This window comes from Camellia sinensis, chromosome 7 (assembly GCF_055761805.1).
Source record: "Camellia sinensis isolate YWXY chromosome 7, ASM5576180v1, whole genome shotgun sequence".
Lineage (NCBI taxonomy): Eukaryota > Viridiplantae > Streptophyta > Magnoliopsida > Ericales > Theaceae > Camellia > Camellia sinensis.
In genome coordinates, this window is record NC_138967.1 from 72,731,682 (window position 1) to 72,741,001 (window position 9,320).

Here is a 9,320-nt window from a genome sequence, read left to right on the forward strand (position 1 = left end):
GCATTAGCCATCATAACATAGCTAGGATCATACATTGATTACTAACTAGCTATTGTTTTGGCTTGGAGTACTAGGTAAGCTTTTTATGCTTTAGCATCTTGCATGAGTGTGAGTGTTGCCATGATAGCATGCTTGCCATGAGGCTATGTGCTTAACTGTTTAACTGCCTGAATGCCTGTGGGTGAAGGTTGGATTACTTGAATTGGAACAATTCATTGAAATCCTCGATTTAGCCTACTTGCGAGTAGCAAACTTCAAACTGTTTTTAAACAAACAAATATGCAATGTTTTGTTCCAACTTAGGCGATCTAGTCTATACTTGTATGTTGTGCGCATCACATAGTAATTCTAGGCTTAATAAACGGAATAAGAGCGCATGTGTTTTCAAAAACAAGATATCATGCTTAGTACAGGTCGATCCTTTGATCGGGCGAGCTGGGGTGCTCATTGCATGACCTTCCCATCTCGTACCCAAGTTCCCGAGCCAAGACAACTTTGGTGATGACGGACACGTGGCCTTAGGCATGAGTCAGGGTTTCCTAAATTTCCCCCAAAACAAAATATTTAGGTGGCGACTCTGTATCTGGCAAAGCAGTCCATGTTTGGCACTTCTTTATAAAAATCAATTTTCCAAAATGATTTGCCGGAGTTGGACTCTTTAGTGATTTATCAGTCTTGCATTGCACTTTGCAAGATTAGATTCAGAACTTTGACATTTGAGTCCGAATTGTAGTAAGCCCAAATGAACAAAACAGGATTTCCCGGGACGTTCGGGCACGTCTACACGATCCCATAATCGTATTGATTAACTGCTCCATCAAAGTACATTGTTCACATCTCTTCTTTGACCTGCAAGATCTCCTCATCTGGGAACAAATACTCTATTGCTTCATCTTCTTCCACTGGGTTGTCTGCCAAAAATTCCGCTACTGCTCTCCCTTTGATTGACTTGTGAGTGATGTACTTGAGGTCAAACTCAGAGAGAAGAAGCAACCAACGAGTTAGCCTACCCGTAAATGTTGGTTTCTCAAAGAGATATTTGATGGGATCTAATCTCGAAACCAAAATTACGGAGTAGGCTAACAGGTAGTGTCTCAACTTCCTAGTGGCCCAAACCAAAGCAAAGCAAGCCTTCTCCAGAGGAGTGTAGCGGGTCTCGTAATCCAACATCTTCTTGCTCAGGTAGCTTTTGATTCTTGTGCTAGCATGCACCCCATGGTTGACTCTGTCATGGACAGATACATGATCAATGGCTTTCCTGGCTTTGGTGGCGACAATACAGGCGGATTTTGAGGTACTACTTAACTTGTTCGAAAGTGAACTGACATCGATCATCCCATCAGAACTTCTTCTCTTTTTTCCAAAGACCAAATAGCGGTTCACAAGTTAAGGTTAATTTTGAGATAAACCGTCTTATGAATTGCACTTTTCCTATAAAGCCACGCACATCTTTTTCAGTCCTTGGTGGTGGCATTTCTAAGATGGCCTTGATCTTGGATGGATCTACTTCAATTCCCCTCTGTGTAATCAAAAATCCCAACGTTTTCCCAGTAGTTACCCCAAAAGTGCATTTTTGCGGGTTCAATCTCAGCCTGTACTCCCTGATTCGTTCAAAGAACTTTTCTAGTGCGATGTAATGGCCTTCTCACTCTTTAGATTTTACAATAGTGTCATCCACATACACCTCAACTTCTTTATGGATCATGTTGTGCAAGATTGTGGTTGCAGCTCTCTGATATGTAGCTCCGACGTTCTTCAACCCGAATGGCATAACCCTGTAGTAGTAGGTACCCTACGGCGTAGCAAATGCTGTCTTTTCTCTGTCTTCAGGTGCCATCAAGATCTGGTTATACCCGGAAAACCCATCCATGAATGATAACAAGGCATGCCCAGTGGTGAAGTCTACTAATTCATCGATGTGTGGCAATGGAAAGTCGTCTTTCAGACTAGCCTTATTTAGATCCCAGCAGTCGGTGCAAACCCTGATTCTGCTGTCCTTCTTCAAAACTAGAACAATGTTGGCCAACCAAGTTGGATATTTGGATACCATCAAGAATCCTGCATCAATCTGCTTGGTGACTTCTCTTTAATTTTCAATGCCCAATCGAGATGAATCCTGCAGAGTTTCTGCTTAACTGGTCGGGCCTTAAGGTTAAGAGGGATCTAGTGTTGTACAATCTCATGATCGATTCCAGGCATGTCTTCGTAGGACCACGCGAAAACATCTTTGAAGTCTTTTAATAAAGCAATTAAATGCTCGCGTTCCTTCGAAGACAACATGGACCCAATCTAGACTAAGCGGGGATCTTTCTCAGTACCCACATTAATTGCAATGATCTCATCTATGCAGAGCTTAAGGCGCCTCTCTTGTTCTCAATCAATCAAGTTTTCAAAGCCCGAGGAATTTCTTTCCCTTCGTTTTCATTAAAATTTTGAAAATCTTGGTCAATGTAATAAATTAATGGCATAGAGAAGTAAACGGAATCTACAGCATTCTCATTCAGAAGTTTTGGCTCCTCGATTACAGCAGACTCAAAAAAATATATATATATACAAAAAAGGACCTAGACAGGACCTTGGCACCGGGGTTACCACCCTCAGAAGTACTAGACTCAAACTCCTCGGACTAACTCGAATCTGATTCTAACTCAACAAACTCGATGGAATCAGACTCAGGCTCATCATCCGATTCAGAACTAGCAATAAAGCCCTTCTCAAACTGCCAAGTGAGGCATGACGCCCTCGACGCATCCAGAATGCAACTAGTGGAGTCCACAACTGGTTCTTCTCTGATTATAGAAACAGTAAAGGTATCCCCCAAGTTCTCTGTACTGGCCTCAGGATTTATCAGGAGATTAGCCAATGCTGCCCATTCTCCAACCTCACTGTTGTCTGAATCGTCATCTTTATTCTGGCCTGCATTGATACTTGGATTAGCCCCCTCTTCATCACTGTCTTGAAGTTGGTGGTCGAAAAAGATTTCGAATACAGGGAAACGCTTTTTTGTTGAGGAATCGACCTAAGGCTAGGGAAAGCCGCAGAAGGGGAAATCCTCTCATTCTTTAACAAAGCATCCATTCAATGTTCCCCAAATTGGCCTGTGAACCAACTCATAGTGTATCTCGGCTTTTTTGACCTTGGCCCTTTCTCTCATTTCTTCTCCCTTCCTTCTCCAATCGTCCTTGGTGGGCACATAACCAAACCCAAATGTATGTGGATTGTGTGGCATACTAGCTAGCACTGTAACACCTTTTCTCCCACTCCTTCTGAGCCTAATTCTGGGAATATGCCACAATTTTTTCATGAAATAAATGGACTAAGCACTGACATACATGCCTTCGTCTTCGACTAAGATGGTTTGTACCACTTGGGCTTCTGGTAGAGTGAATCCTAAAAGAAATACATCCTTATCACCATGATTGATTTCCAGCAAAGGTGTAGTTACCTCTGGCAGTGGATGAATAGACGAATTCCCAAAAACAGTTGCCACTCCTCCCTCATGAGGGTATTTTAGCATTTGGTGCATGGTGGAGGACACAACCTTTATGTAATGCAACCAGGGCTTCCCCAGAAGTAGGTTAAAGGTAGTTCGCACATCAAGTACATGGAACTCAATCTCATGCTTAGAAGGGCCCACTTGGGCCTGTACTTTCACCATCCCCATAACTTTTCTGCTCTTATTGTCATATGCCTGGATCACCTGGGTTATGGGGATGAAATCTGCCAGCTTTAGGCCTATTGTATAGGTGGTACGAGGACAAAAGTTGATAGCAGAGCCGGTATCCACTTGAACTATGGGAACCCATTTTCCTTTGCACTCGATAGATAGGTATAGTGGCTTGTTGTGAGTCAATCCTTCTAGTGGCAGCTCTTTATCGGAGAAGGTGAGCATAGGCTTGGTGCTACCTGGGAAGATCAGGCTGATGAGTTGTTCTGGTGTAGTATCAGTGGATAGCTTGGCCTTATCCATCGCCGACAAAACTGGCTGTCGGTGTACTCGTGAAGCCATAAGGAGGCCCCAAATGGAAATGTCAGCCTGAATCTTTTTGAATTGTTTCAGAACCAACTTCGCTTCCAACTTCTTCTCCTTTTCCTTTTCAACCTCCCGATCTTTTCTTGAAGGTTCAGCCTGATCCAAATATGGAGGTTTGAAATACCGTCCACTCCTGGTCAGGTGGTCTATTTCCTCTACCTACCAAGTACTGTTTGGGATATTATCCCCCCAGTCTTCGTCGGTATGGATGAGATGCAAAGCGCTATCTTCCCACCATTCACCTTAATTCGTTGATAAACAGTTGTAAGGCTTAACTTGAATCACTCTCAGATTATAATTACCCCCCTCAGGGTGACAAGATGTTGCGGCCTTCCGATTATCTTCGATCCTCTCCCGTTCAAACTGCCTCAGTACAGCTTCCCGTTCAGCATCTGTAATTTCAACAACACCCAATTCTTGGGTTTGTTTTTCTGTACTTTTACTCTCAGGCATTTTCCCTTTCTCTTCGGCCTCTCTGGCTACCATAACTGCCATGACTCTCTTTTCCTTCAGTTTAACTCTAGTTTCCTTTTCTTTGTCAGTGTCATCACTCGGCCATCCCCTATTGTCAGTTGATAGGCTCCGATTAAACCAACCAATCTGTACGTTGCCTTGGTCCTGTTCTTAAAAGAATTGGAGGTTGTCCAAGTCTTCCTCAAGATCTACAAGATCATCCAACTCTTGGCTTAGGCCGTCTTCCCTGACCACATTAATGTCCACTGAGGTCATCAGTACTACTTCAGGCCTGGTTTGAGTAACGAGAACAATATAGTGGCTCAGGTCATAATCCTCCTCTGATAATTCCTCAGGAATTCCCAGTGACAGACTGGCACAACCTCCTCTTCTTCGGGTGTTGTAACCACAGATTTGTAAGGCTTGGGTTGTGGGTTGGATATGTTCATCATGCACAAGTCTATGCTTTTAGGGATGAACAACACCGGCTTTGGTAGGTGGGAGGGGGTGATATAGACTGTAATGACCCCAAAATGCGTATAAGAAATCATCTTTATTTCCCTATGAAATAATGTGATTTAATTTAATTATATCTATTAGAATTGAAGCATTATCAGTTGAGTTACGGACTTAAAATGGGAATTACCGACCTTTATAGGTTCAAAAATCAAAATTGAGTACTTGGATATGTTAATGGGAATTTTTGGAATTATTTGGGAAAATTAATTTGAAATTTAATTTGTCTGATTCGTTAATGGACGTTTGGGTAATTAACTTTATACTGCAAATTAAAGGCCTTAAAGACTTCAGATACCGGAACAGGGGACATATTTATGATCAGCATAATTTTTAGAGTTATCTGGGAAGTTTAATTGAAATGTGATTTTGTGCAATTCGTAAGGGCGTGTTTGGCCCTTCCTATTTGTGGGAAGCTTTTATATATGCATATATGCCTTATGAGTTGTTGAACTCATCTATTTTGAACCAAACAAAAAATAAAAATATCTAGAGAAAGGGGAAGGAGAACCGTGAGAGAGAGAGAGAGGGAGAGAGAGAAGAGGCAAAGCTTCTCCCTAAGGAATTCAACATCCATGGAAGCTTGAAGATGGTTGAAGAAGATAGAAGAGAGAGGAAAAATCAACCAAAAGCTTGGGAAAAATTGAAGAGACTAAGGGATGAACAAAGGTTTGGGTAAGGTATGTGGCTCTAATTACTAACCTTGTATAGAATCCATCTACTACTTGAAATCATGGATTGATATAGAAGATGTGAGCTTTGAACCCATGAACCTTGATTTTCTAAGAATTCCTTGATTGAAGAAGTAAAATCATTAAATTTGTTTATTGTGAGATTATGGTGTTTGATGAAGAATAATAATGTGAAATTGGTCATGTATTAAAGGGTTTTGGGCTTTGATTTACATGTAATTAAGGTTTGATTTTTGAAAATGAGAAGTCCCACAATTTCAGCCATTTTCGGACTGCTGCTGTCCAGGGCTGCACGTGCGGCACTGTTCACCCGCACGTGTGGAGACAGCTCTGTCCAGCCAACTTTGAATAGGTATATCTTTTGCATCCGGACTCCGTTTTGAGTGATTCTCGAGCCTAAAATCAAGCCCCGGAAGTCTAGTTTCCAATGGCGCTAGTCTCACTCCCAAATTCTAAATATAGAAAAAGTTATACCCAAATTAGTGACGACTTTTCACGTTATGTCAATTAGTAATGTACCATTTCTTCACCTAAACCATTTCCTATCGATTTCTCCTGTTTTCTAAGACATGGATTACAACATATTAAAGAATAATGAGCTTGGTACCACCATGACTAATTGATTGAATGATCAAAGAGAATAAGTAAAGGATCGAGTATGACCTCATATTATGTGTTGTGCACTGTAATTGTAGGTCGAGACGAGGACATTGTACCATTACCACCGGGAACCGATCACTGTGAGTAGTAGTACTTTGATGTACCTTTAACCATTTATCGTTATTGATGTTAAATCTTCGTCGTAAGAATTATGTTGACATAAATGTTATGAATGCTATGTGAGAAACACTGTGATATTATGGAAACTTCGAAAGAGTTTATGAAGTTATGTATGTTATGTGAGAAACATTATGGAATTATGAAAACATCAAAGGAACTTGTGATTGTGTGAACCCCTCAGGCCAAGGGCCGAAACTGTGAAATTGTGAAACCAATAAAGTCATCTATAATTTAATGAGAATGTACTTACTTTTCGTTACTAATTATCAGGAATGTCCTGTTAACTTTACGTTAATTATGTCAACTCATGGGAATGATGTAACAGTTACCATTAGGACTATGTTAATTACAAAGCAAGGCAATTATGTTAACATATAAGAACGATTAAACAAAGGTGTATGCTATTGATAAGAGAGCACGTAAAGTAAGTCATTTACCCAAAAGAATTTATGTTCATTCTTGAAGAATGGATTCTGAGTAAATATAAGAGTAGCTACATGTATCCAGATGAATTGAAGTTAATTTGTTATATTGCTTATGAATTGGAAGTGATCCAGAATCTACGATATAAGTGCAAAGTTTAGCATCATTATGTGACCCTCATGAGAATGTGAATTAGTCTCTCATTGTTAAGCGTACGATAATGACACGATACAACAAGAAATGCTCTAGTTATGATATGTTCCGTTTGAATTAATGAATGATGTTCAAGTATGTTTCAGGCATGTTTCCAGTATGTTACAAGTTCAAGTATGTTCAGGTATGTTTTAAGTATATGTTACAAGTTTAAGTCTGTCACAAGTTTACGTATGTTACCAGTTTATGTATGTACATGTTCAAGTATGCTACAAGTTCACAATGTTGGGGGATTCCTTTATGGAACGAACAAAAAAAAATACTTATTATTGATTTGCTAGCACTATTACAGTGCCAAGTATAAGCAAGTATGAATTCTGATTTCTATTTATGATTCAAGCATAATGCATATGTATGAATTTATTTCTGGGGTATGATATTACATGTATGGTTTGGTCTGTAAGACCTAATGATTATTGGTATGGAACAAAGTGCTACTTGGAACTAAGTGCTACATTGTGAGCCACCGCTAGAGTCCATGTGAGACACCTCTTGAGTCCATACATATGTGAAAATTATGAGGCTTATAGCCATCCGTATAAGTTGTTATGAAATGAAACAAAGTGCTACACGGAACTAAGTGCTACATTGTGAGTTACCTCTAGAGTCCGTGTGAGACACCTCTTGGGTTCATATATGCATGTCCAAAGGCTTCATGCCAACTTTTCAAGGGCTTCATGCCAACTTTACAAGGGCTTTATGCCATATGTTTCAAGGGCCTTAGTGCCATATGTTACAAGGGCTTTATGCCATATGTTTCAAGGGCCTTAGTGCCATATGTTACAAGGGCTTTATGCCACATGCTTCAAGGGCCTTAGTGCCACAAGTTTCAAGGGCTTATAGCCACCATGTTTCAAGGGCCTCGTGCCACCATGTTTCAAGGGCTTATAGCCACCATGTTTATGTTGCAAGATTGAACTTAAGGCCGTTATGTACGTAGCACAGAATCAGACTAACTATGTGAACTCTACATCTTTATATGCATTGCTATGTGTTATGTTTCAATTTAAGCATCGTTTTATTTATGTATTACTATTCACTGAGCTTGGCTCACTTTGTCTAATGTATGTTTCTGTAGGTAACCAACCAAGTGGTTAGTCCTAGTCATGACACCCGTTTTCTTTTGTCAACCTGCGTGGGTTCAGGCACTGCACGAAGCCATTTGTTTTTGTAAAGTCTATTGAAATGTTGCCTTAATTTTGATTACCCATTTAAAGTTAAAGAGGTAGAACTTCAATGATTTTTATATAAGCCCAATGATGGGGCTGGGTCTGTACATATGGTTGTTTATCACCAATGCTACAACATATGGTTTGGAGCTTTATCTATTTTCCATGATGAATGTCATGTATAAGAGGTCCTGGCATGTAGATGTAGCTCAATGGAATTTATATGTATAGTTATTTTCTTACTTTATGCTTCCGATGAGGCCCCATATGTTATTTACTATAGATTAAGTGTTCGTTTTCAAACGGGTCATGCCCAAACTTTTAGGGGCGGGTTTGGGGCGTGACATAGACGCTCGGGTTGAAGGTGGGCGGTAGTGTATGGATGAGGTGGATAGTTCTAGATGGGGGACTTGGTTGTGGATAGGGAGTGGGTTGGTGGTTACATTTGGTTTTGATGGTGGACCTATGACTTTGTTGTCGATGCGATCTTGAATCTCATGACGTAGGCGGAAGCACCTGTCTATTTCGTGGCCGTGCTGTTGATGGAAAGCATAGTATTTGGTGGGATTGTGCTTGGGTGGAAGAGGGTTTGGAAGTGGTCGAGGTTTTAGGGGTTTCAGATGCCCCTTTTTGATAAACACATGCATGGCTCGAGATAGAGTCATGTAAAGTTGGTTCAAAGTCCTACCCAGAGGTCGGGTGGGTTGGAAGTTTGTGGGCTCATATTGGCAAAGGGGTCTGCAGTTTTGGTGGTGGTGACAACACTCACCTCTGACGGCCTCGCAGCTATGCTACCCCCAACTGCATTGGAACTGTGAATAAAAGTCATCTTGGCCGGCTCCTTGTCATCTGAGATGATGCCCTGTTTCATTGCGTCTTCAATCTGAACTCCCATTTCATGAAGTTCTTTGAATGTGAATAAGGGGAAAATGATCATCTTTTGCAGCAACTTGTCATGAAGATTCTAGACAACCATCCAGATTTGGTCTTTCTCTGAGGGTCGGGTGGTCATCATCGATGCCTTAGCCCTCCATCTAGTTA

General features: G+C 40.8%; 1 long non-coding RNA gene across 1 annotated transcript; it reads left to right on the forward strand.

Annotated features, from left to right (window-relative positions):
* Positions 1-5,452: 5,452 nt before the first annotated feature.
* On the forward strand, positions 5,453-8,448 carry LOC114278914 (uncharacterized). Its single transcript, XR_014334614.1, has 2 exons — positions 5,453-5,682; positions 6,390-8,448. It is a non-coding gene; the product is annotated as an uncharacterized LOC114278914 (long non-coding RNA).
* Positions 8,449-9,320: the final 872 nt, after the last annotated feature.